Raw genomic sequence first — 12,017 nt, 5'->3', positions numbered from 1 at the left:
CAGATGACTCTACCTTGATCTGCACTGCCTCTACCCCAACCGAACTCACCAAAATAACACAAATCACCTTCAACAAGGTAGAAAACTGGCTGCTAAACCAACGCCTAATACTAAATCCCAATAAAACTAAACTACTTCTCTTTACCCCAACACACAGGACCACCTCACCCCTGTTCAATATAACAGCTAATAATGGTACCATCATCACCCCAGTTACCCAAACTAAACTATTGGGTGTCATGATCGACTGTAACCTCAGATTTGATGCACACATCAATCAAACGATAAAAACTACCAATATAAAACTTGGCAGTCTGTTCAAGACCAAAGCATACCTCACCCCGCAAGCCAGAATAACAATTGCCCGCTCCCACCTCCTATCTACCCTTCTCTATGCCTCTCCTCTATTCTCCAACCTGAATAAAACCAATCTTAAAAAACTGTCTTCATGCTACAACCAAATCGCTAGATTTGCTACTGACTCACCCTACCGTACCCACCACTGCCAGAACCTGAAACTCCTGGGCTGGTTGGAACTACCACACCTCCTACAGCTCAACCAACTCAAAGTCGCCCATAAAATCCTCCACCAACCGGACACCACCCCAGCCCTAAGAAACACAATCTGCCCCTACAACAACAGTCGCCCACTACGCTCATCCACCAAACTTCTAGTACTTACAATCAAATCCAACCATGCTGCAGGTGACTCCCTCTTCACCAACTCTGTCGGTAAAAACTGGAACTCACTACCTACTGACATTACCAAAGAATCTTCTCCATCCATATTTAAAAACAAACTTATAAGTCACCTCAAGTCACACTGGATATGCCCCTGTACCAACCCAGACTAAGACCTCATACTTCCCTCCAACATACTCTGTTCAGCTACTCCCCCACACGTTAATTAATGAGATCCTTTATGACTAATCTATAACTATTGCTATCCTCGGCCTCCATGGTCAATAAGAAAAGCATGCCACTGGACTAATGGAAGTATGTATATACTATGTCTACTAGCAATTTGTATTGTAATCACAATTTATTGGATTGTCTGTTTTGTCACATCTATGTACTATGTACTATGTCTACAATCTTCTTCTATGTAACCTCTATTGTGGAACATTTACTTGTAATATCTATTTCTTATCCTAATCTGTAACTTTGGAGCATTTCTCCCCGGGACTCCGCTGAAAATGGACATGTATCCAGCCGGACCATCCCGGTTAACAAATGTAAAATAAAATAAATAAAAATTGGGAGGTGTGCCAGATATGTGAGTCATGGTAACTGCCAGGGTTGCCAGGACACATGTTCAAGATGATTCCCCTTGGCATTACACATGACTTTACAGCTGATACAGTGGTAGCCCTTTCTGTTTATTTGCAGCCACCCTGTTCCCTGGGTGTTGCCTTAATTTCTATATGTGTGTAATCTATGGCACCCAGTACTTCAGGGTAGTGTGCTACACAGTAGAGGTCCTGCATTTTCCTGGTGCTCTCCTCAGGACTACGGGTATGATATATGTGGTCAATGACATGCTGGAGCATAGCATTTAGGAATTGTTGGAGGATTCTGGATGCTGATGCCTCTGACACCCCCAGCATGAACCTATTGGTCTCAGAAAGGTATCTGTAGCTAAGATTTTAACTGCTGCACATACCTTTGTCTCCACTGGGATGGGTTCCTCTACCCCTAGGTTGGCACTGGGTCTGAGTTGAGGGTGGCAGAGGTCACAGAGGTCTTGCAGTATATCTTTATTTTCCCTGTAGCACTATACAATTTCACATCATGTAGGTTATGGAAAGTTAAATGAGGTCTGAAAACTCTTCTCCTACTTGATCTTGGCCTATTGGCAGCAGCAGCAGCAGTACTGGCTTCAGCCTGTAGCACATACACATGAATTAAAGTAGCAGCAGCCCCTAACATTTTTTCCATGTAGACTCCTTTCCACATCTGTATTCCAATAGGTTTTAGAATTCACAGGAAAAACCAGCACAGAGTTTATATGGTTGCTTTATAGCTTGTTGAATAGCTCCACCATGTTGGACTGGTTGATTAGCATGCAATTCAGCTGCCTATACTGTAATTAGCATGCCACAGTGATTACCTTGTTTGCTTGGTGGTGTGCACCTCTACACATTGCTTACTAAATCTAAAACTTTGTGCTACAATGTGCGAACAATAAAAACAGACCCAGCTAAGTAAATATTGTCAATACAGTACATGCTGATATATCTCAATATTATGAGTAAATTCATTGCCTCCATTTTATGTTTCATTCTACCCTCTCCTCTTTGTTTTATTTAATTTATTTATCCATTACTTTATATTTCTTTTTTTTTCTTTATCACACATTTATGTTAATTTTTCCACAGGCCAGACATCCCAGGAGCAGCACAACCATGTTCCGCCAAGTGAGGGAATATTCACTTTCTGCCCACCCTGAGAAATCCTCAAAGGTTAGGAGCTGTGGTTCCAGTCCTGTAAGCACCTGTCATGTGCATGTTATCTCATTACATTCGAGTGACGCCTCCAGGTGCATTTGTAGTTAACTCCTACTGAAGCCTCCAGGTGTCAAATATTGCTTGTTCATATTTGCATCTATAATTCCAAAACCATGCTATGTACAAGGTTTTAAAAGATTTCATGTTCAAGCTTACACAATGGCAAACACAACTGCATTGATATTTGACCTCTGTCTAGTGCATGTAAATCAATATCAAGTGTTGATTTTATGATATTAATTTATATAAATTTAATTTTCAAATTTTTCTAAATAGCTCAACAGCCAAGTAACAAAGACAGAACTCCTTAGCCTCATATGAAAGCTCTCAGCTAGATGAATGCAATGCTGCTGACAGCATGTAGATAACTTGAGTGATTGCTTAGATATTATAAGTTGTTTACAAAATATTACAAATGTAATAATTACTGTGTTTACTGTGACTTATAAAATTTGGTTTAAGATTTAGAAATTTAAGAATGCTACCACTGTAAAAATAGTTTGTGTTGAAGAGTTTGCCATTTATACTTCTTTCATAACCCCTATGGGTCCAGAGATATGAACATTTGTTTGAAATGTGGACATAATTTGACTCTATCAAAAGGCTTAGGCTCCACCCATTGGAAGTTAGAGTGCAAACTTCCTGAGCTCCAATGGAGTGAATGAGTTGTAAGCTACAAAGTACGTAAGCCTCATGACCTGTTAGAGGATGTGATGGATTAGGCAATGAAGAGGCACCTTTGGTTCTTCTTGATCAGGTAGAAGACACACTGCCCTGGTCAGCTCTGACCACTGAATCACCACAGGTTTCCATTCCTTCAATATCAGGGTCTGTATAACCATCAAGCAGTCGAAACATTTTAGGTCCTCTAAACAAGGTCAAGGGTGAGCCTGTATTCAACTCTTTTCACCTCCCTCCTTTCCAAATCCTCTTTCCTACACCCTCTAGCCTACTTCCTTCCCAACCTTCCTTCTTATATAAAAAAAAAATTAAAAATAAGGAGGAGCTATCCCCCACCAAAAATATGGCAACCCCCCTCTACCACCTCCTCAGTCATACCCCTCTTGGTGTGCTCCTTCTATGTGTCCCTTATCGTTATGTCTCTCTATTTTCTACCTTTCCTGTCTTCTCCTGTCACACCTTTCCAAAAAAATCAGGCTGTCTACATAAAGGCACCCCTATAATCAATATATAAAATAACTTTTTTTTTTTAATTCTTTCTGAATAGCTGTGCTGAATACCACTTTCCTTAACTGACTGCCATTAGTTCAAATGGGCTAGCACAATACCTTGTTCAGCCACAACTAGTCAATCAAGACTTTACATTTTATCATGTTAATTCATACATAACTAAACAATTTTCCCATTTTTAGAAGTTTTAGAAAGTAGGCATTTCCCTGCACAGGCTTTCAAATTGTCATGGCCATTGCAAAAACTTGAGCTCAGTGTTATTTGTATATAGGCATAGCTGTGTTATTCTCAGATAACCACTGCCCAACTGTGAACACCTGGTCTAAGGATACTGCCCTATATCTCGCAAAAGTAATATAATGCTGTACTAAAATACAGAAGAACTGTCCTGCCTCTTCACAAGTATGTAATAATGTACAAAAATTAAAAATCCAGACTATGTCATTGTAGGTATATTTCTGTCTTTTTGAGCTCATCATTATAGCATAACTCTAGGTATGCTTAGAAGCATTCAGCTAAAAAAAAAAAGATTGATATGCATTTACCTTGGGGGATTCTACCAAATAAACTTTAAAGAAAGAAGCAGAACCCACAGTGCAGATGTATATAAGACCAGCCAGAAATACCCATGCAAAACACAGAAAAGCCAGAAATACCCATGCAAAGCACAGAAAAGCATTTATGATCATTTGCAAACCTCCCATTTATCAAGACATCATGGAATATGCACAAGTTTCTAATGAAAAAGTAGAATCATTTCAGTGCACTGATTAATAAATATTTTATTTATTTTAACTAAATCAGACAAAAGCATACCAGGACATAATTGAATAATTTCTATTAGCACTGTATTCTGCCACACTTTGAAGCACTAGGTCAATTTTTTTTTGTTTGTTTTATACTGCTTTTTGCCAGAATGGGAATTCTTGAAACCAAACTGCAGGCCATAGAGACTCTGACAGGTACAACTAGTAAATGTGCAGTAAAATGCAAAACAGTACAAAAACAGTGGATTAGCACTTTTGTTTATTAAATATAAATTTCTTCAGATAAAATCACATTGTTTCAACTCCATTTAAATAGCAGCAGGTAAAAAGTTACATGGTAAAAAAAAAAAATCACGATAAAAAATCACATGCTAGAAATCACATGGTCATCTGGTTGCCAAGCTCTAGGCAAAACAAAAATTTTAAAGGAAAAACAAATTTATGGAAGAGTTGAATTCTGACATTGACAAGCTCAATTATTTGATTACACATGATCTATCATTCTACCAATACAGATTTGATTTTGGTGAATTTTCAAGAGTATAGATCAGCAGCTTTTTGTTATTAAAAACAGGAAAATTATGAAATTTGAAAGGGATTTGCATGTTTATCAGAACCATAAAGCATATCCTGCACCACTGGTTTCCCAGTGTTGGTTATCTCCAATCCATCTTTATATGGTGCAAATTATGACAACTGAGTTCAAGGTAGACATTTGAGTGGAACTGAACCATTTGAGATAATGCCAATATGATGCTGACTGGGATGACCCTGTAGATGTTACACTCCCCCCACTGATCAGAAAGTTTGAGACCCAGGCAGAATGTACATCAGTCATATTATCAGAGCAGGTACACCCACCACAGAGGGCCCAATCACACTGGCACACCAACAGACATCAGAACAACAGCCAGAAGTAAGTAAAATGTTGTTTCTACTGAACCTAGCCATAGTATTCTTGTAAAATCATTAAAAACTCTAAAGGTGACTTTAGAGTGTATAATTATTCTTCCCGTGAAATAACCACTGACTGTGCTAACCTTTTTGAGAATGGAATGACCTTTGTGCCTCGTAAACATGCTAGTTTGCTCTATCTTTTGATGGACTTTAGACTCTTTACCAGAAAACTCAACTTTAATGTCATTTTTGACAACAGCATGACCACTATTGACCCCCCTCAGAATTACCAGCACATTTAACCACCCTGTATATTCTACAATTTCTTGCTTTGAAAAGATGTGTGACTTTGATTTTTGTAGTACACTTTCCACCAGTAAGAGACATTTTTGGAGGCAATGATAATTTAATATCTACTGAAATTGAGTTACTTCACAAATTAAGCTTCAAAATTTAAGATTTATAAAACCAGACATAGGGGGTAGGTTGGTGGTGATGGAAAACCCACAGTATTTTAACTAAATGTATGAGATGCTCTTAGGCAATGCTTATGTTCAGATACTTAATACAGCATACAGAAGAGAGAGAAAGATATTAAATGATCTGTTCATTGATGGGCAAATTGATTTACATGAATTTAACTATTGGAATTTAGCTTCACTCAGAGTATAAACCATTTTTGGACTTCCAAAAATGCAAAAGAGTCTCATTTTACCCCATGAGACTGATTGTTGATGCAAGGTGTTTCATCAACAATTATGTGCTAAATTCCTTGATGAGAAACCAAAACATCTTGTTCCGAGTGAGAAACTTATCTATAAAGATTTGTGGCACTTTTTAGAAAAAATTACCAAACTAAAATACAATGACAGTTACATCTTTGTCACCATGGACGTAAAAGACCTCGTACGGTTATTCCTCATGACTTGGGAATTCAGTGGTTTTCAGAATATTTAATTGATAAGGGGTTAATGCAAGAATAAACACTTTTGAAACACTTTTAGAAATTGTGTTAAAAACTTTCTGATTTTTAACAAATACATTTTTCTTTAATGTTCAGGTGTGGCTATGGGTTCTGCCTGCGGTGAGTTGTTCGCAAATGTTGTCATGACCAAGTGGTAATACACCCACTTGTTTGCATCTGATTTTATGAAGTCCTGTAAATTCTATCTGCATTTCCTGGATGATATCTTTATTGTTTGGGATGATGACAGCAACTATGCTGTTAGTAATTGTGAAAATAAGCAATATTTCCATTTGTGCTTACATCTTCATAAAACAAGTGACTTAAAACTGTTGTATACCATTAGGTGAAACCTTAGATGTTGCTGAAGAGAACTGTTTTGATATTTGAACTGTAACTTGCACATTCTAAAAGATATTATTCAGTAGAATTTATTTTGGTAATCATACAATTAAATGTGTTTTTTTTATATTTTTGTAAATATTGCAATGCACATTCTATTTATTTGTTTTATTTTTATCTTTTTATTTTCGTATACTACAACCTGTTGTGTACCTTTAAATTGTGATATTCAAAGCTAATACATTGATCCCTGTAAACCATGGCATATACCAGTTTCTTGGACATAGTTTCTTAACATCCAACCATTACTCCTAGAAAGAAACCTTTTAGCAGCCAGAAAAAAGAAGAAATAAACATTATACATTAAACTAACATTTCCACTACTTCATCTCATATTAGGACCTCTTGCTAGTGGCTCAAAATCCTTTACTGCACCTAATGGTACCCTTAGTGATATTTTTTCTGAACCAAGAGCCTCTTACAAGGGCTTCACCATACCATTGTTAATCACACAGGACATCATCTTAGCCTTCACTTTACAATATTGTGAAATTTCCCAGCATGCCATGCCATGACTTAAATTGTACCCCTGCCTTGTTTCATGCTTTTCTCTCTCCCCAAGGCCTGATCTATGTAGGGATCCCCGACTCATCCCAAGAACTGTATAATGCCGCGGTGTTTCTGCTTTCAACTGTCTTGATTTGGCTATTTCTCTGTAAGAGTCTGTTTGATCACTGTAAACCTCAAAGTTATCCAGCCTGTTAGGATTAGCAGTAGTATTAATCTAGCTGTTTTACTGCATATCTTATGGAAGGTTAACTTCTCTGTCGGGTTTCATGTCTGCTACTCTGTTAATGTTCTCGCAAACCATGTTCTGCTTAATAGTATGATGAATACACCTTTAGTGTGTAAAACTGATTTATTTTTCTACATTTGATTTGTTTCATGCAAGACAGAATGCTGAATAATTCATTATCTTGGTTCCTTGTCTATCAGCAGCCTTGCCCAGTAGATACCTCTTTCAGTGTTCATGTACTTCTATATCATTCAGTGAGATTTTTCCAGGGGGCTTTTGTTAGTGCATTGTTGTTTTAAGACTGTAGTTAACCTGCCTATCCTTGTAGCATTCATACATTCTAAAACACTCACTGAGATTTTTACCAGGGAACTCTTTTGTTTGTGCAATGTTTGCTTGTTTCTAACACTACAGCTAACCTGCCCATCACTGTTGCATTCATACACTCCTAAATCACTCGCTGAGATTTTTAACAGGGATCTTGTGTTAGCACAATGTTTGTTTTAAAATCATAGTTAACCTGCCTAACCATATGAGGAAACAGAGTTCTTTTCTTTGCCCATTTTCTCGCTCCTAGGTTATGTAAAGGTGTTTTTGCCTACCAAGATAGTTCTAAAGCCCATTGCCTGTGTGAGTAATGCAATTGCTATTACAGGATATTGTCTTCAGTAAAACACCTCTTATACAGTGCAATATTTTTGTTAGTAATTTATATCACTTAAACTGTGTTTTACTACTGCTAAAATAGAATAACTGGTATTTTCTCTCAATTGATTTTACTAAACAGTTTTATATACAGGGCATAAGTGTTTTCTATACTGCCCTTACCTCCCTACATTTCCTGTATATTTTGCAATGGACTTCTAAAGAGATTTATCTTAAACGAATTGTTCATTTAAATTAACTATGATCAACTGTATTTTCTGGTGACATTGTATTGCCCTGTCCAACTCTTCTATAACCCCTCTATATCTTCTTCATTTCTATTTCCACTTCTACCTACTCTGTCCTGTCTATCTCACTCTCCCTTTAGTATAACATTTACACCGTATCTTATAACTGCATCCCCAACTCACTTTCTTTATTTTTATCCTTTTCCATAGATATACAGTAGTGATAACTACTTATTGACCCCAGAAACTGTAGAGACCTACTTAAACTGAACCTCTCTCTACATTTTGTGTTGACTTTAATGCCTGCATTGCATGGAGTGCTTAGGTCTCCAAAACCACCCCCGAAACATGGACTGGTTCATTCCAACATTCTGAAACAAAGTATGTACTAAGTAAAACATATACTTCATCCTGTTGTGTTTCTTTAAATTTGTGATATTTGAAGTTAATACATCTGTCCCTGTAAAAAGCAGCATACACCAGTTCCTTGAATGTAGTTTCTTAACATCCGATCATAACTCCTAGAAAGAAACATTTTAATAGCCAGCAAAAGTAGAGACAAACATTATACATTAAATTAATATTTCTGCTACTTCAACTGATGTTAAGACCTCTTGTTAGTGGTTCAAAATCCCTTATTGCAGTTAATGCTACCCTTATTGATAGTTGTTTTCTGAATTGTGAGCCTCTTTCAAGTTCCTTCCCACTCCATTCCCTCTTGCTCTGCTTGGGGTCACTCCAGTCTTCTACCCTACCCCCATTCCCACCCATCTACACTTTTCTTAAATTTATATCTGTCCTAACCACATCCCTTACTTCCATCAATCAATCCACACCCATCCTCTCAAACTCCACCCTACCACACACTTTTCTGGAAAATATCACACATCATTCCTCTTCAGAAAGGTGGACCATCTATAGAACTAACTTCCGTCCTATAGTTATCCTTTCCTCTTGCAAAAATCTTAGAAAAATGCATCCACATTCAACTCCTTAACCACTTCCTTAGTCACAACCACTTATCCAGTTCCCAACATGGTTTTAGGCCTAAACATAGTACTAGCACTGCCCTAATAACATTCACTAAAACCATTCATCATCTCATAAATTAAGCCAGCTCATCTCATCCATGTCTCTTGACATGTCTAAAGCCTTCAACGCCATTTCACACCAACTACTACTCAACAAACTCTCATCTTATGGACTTAATTCATCATCCCTAATTTGGTTCCATAGCTATCTTTCCAATCGACAGCATGCCACTAAATGGGAGAACAGTCTTACTATCCATCTTGGTTGTTGTTCCCCAAGGTTCCATTCCTGGTCGTCTCATCTTTATTACATTTACTAACAACCTTAGTTCTGCAATTAAACTAGCCTCCATTGTGTAGTATGCCAATGATGCTACACTTATCTGTTCAGCCCCCTCACCATGGACCTTTAACTAAAAATGCAAACTCCTTTAGGGGACATCAAAAATACCTCATTGAATATCAACTAATACTAAACTCAAACAAAACTAAGTTAATAGTTTTCATACGATCATAGGAAGTTACTAGGCTATTGGCCCTGAGGCCCTTATAAGTCTAGCCAAGAAACAAAAAATCCAAACCATGCCTGTTCCCTCTCACAAGCATCTCTTCAAACAGAACCAAGATAGAATCCACAAACCAGACTAAACTCCTAGGTGTTACAATAGATGATAATCTAAAATTTGACAAACATATTTCTCTGAAAATAAAAAAGTCCATATCAAACTTGGCACCCTCTACTGGGCCAAACCATACCTTACTCAAAGTGCCAGGCTGGCCACTGCTCGATCACACCTGTTATCCTCCCTCCTTTATGGTTCTCTCATATTCACAAATCAGTGAAAGACTGACCTCAATAACCTAGAATCCTAATAAAATTGCCAAGTTTGCCACTAATCATTCACACAGGACCCACCACTGCACAGTTCTCTCCCAGCTCAACTGGCTAGAACTCCATAACTTTTTATCTCTCAATCAACTTACCATGGCCCACAAAGTTGTTTACCAATCCAACAACTTCCCTGCTCTTTACAATCTAGTCCAACCTAGTACCAATCTCAGGTTCCTCAGATCCTCAGACAAACTTATGCTAAAGGTTTCCCAATCCCACAGCTATCACGGTGACTCCCTCTATTCTTACAAACCACACAGCATATCAAAAGCTCTGAAACCAGGCTAAGAAACATATAAAATCAGACAAGTCAAACTACTTCCTATCATGTCAACAAACCCACCAAAACAACCCAAAACATTTTTGGCAAACCATTAACAATCTCCTCAACCCAGGCTATACCCCAACCCCCCACCAGCCAACTCCAAGGTAACAGACCCAATAGCTACACAATTTAATACCCACTTTATTAATTCTATCGCATCACTTCTCAATAATCAGAATAGTCAACCTCTCACTTTACACTCTCCCTCTTCAGACTCCCCCACCCCCTTCTCTTTCATCCCTATCCATACTAACTACATAAAATCACTCCTTTACAAACTCAAAACCTGCTGTCTAGCAGCAGACCAACTACCCAATGAATTCCTTAAAATTGCTGCCCCACAATAGCCTATCCCATATCAATCCTGATCAACCACTCAATATCTCAGCGATATGTCCCCTATTTATGGAAAATATCTTACATCATACCCCTACACAAAGGGGCCCCTCAAAGGATCTAAATAACTACCATCCCATAGCCATCGTCTCCCTGCTAGCTAAAATATTAGAAAAATGTATTCAGTCCCAACTCTTCTCCCACCTCCTCACACACAACCTCCTCTCCCCCACTCAACATGACTTTAGGCCAAAATATAGCACTAGCACTACCCTATTATATTTTACAAACACCATCCAAGGTCTCATTAATGATGGCCAAATTCTCTCCTCCATATTCCTTGACATGTCAAAAATCTTTGTCACCATTTCCCACCAAATCCTACTAAAAAAACAGCATCCCGTGGCCTCACCACGTCTGCCCTTTCTGGTTCCATAGTTATTTCTCTAACTAACAGCAGGCCACCAAATAGGAAAACACTCTGTCCCCCTTTCTTCCTATCAATGTAGGAGTACCCCAAAGATCCATTCTTGGCCCCCTACTCTTTACTATTTTCACTAACACCCACAGGTCTGCAACCTAACTAGCTTCCATAGTCTAGTATGCCAACAACTCCACACTTATCTGCTCAGTCCCTACCCCCCAGGACCTACAAACAAAAATGCAAAAATCTTTTTAAGATATAGAAAATTACCTCACTAACCATCACCTTATACTAAACCCTAACAAAACCAAATTAATCAATTTCAGTTATAACAAACCCAAAAACATATCAGTCCCCCTTACAATCCTTTCCACAAATGGGACCAAAATCAGACCCGCTTACCAATCCAAACTCCTAGGTGTCACTATTGATGAAAACCTAAGGTTCGATAGCCACATATCATTTACCATCAAAAAAGTCCATGCCAAACTAGGCACCCTATATAGAATTAAACCATACCTTACAGAAACTGCCAGAATAACTACTGCCCACACACAACTACTTTCCACACTCCTCTACAGATCCCAAGTATTTACAAACATACGTAAATCAGACCTAAATAACCTAGAACCCTGCAACAACAAAATTGCCA

The sequence above is a fragment of the Protopterus annectens genome, chromosome 7.part0 (genome assembly GCF_019279795.1).
Source record: "Protopterus annectens isolate FY-2018-M chromosome 7.part0, PAN1.0, whole genome shotgun sequence".
NCBI classification, from domain to species: domain Eukaryota; kingdom Metazoa; phylum Chordata; order Ceratodontiformes; family Protopteridae; genus Protopterus; species Protopterus annectens.
This window is presented reverse-complemented; position numbering follows the sequence as displayed.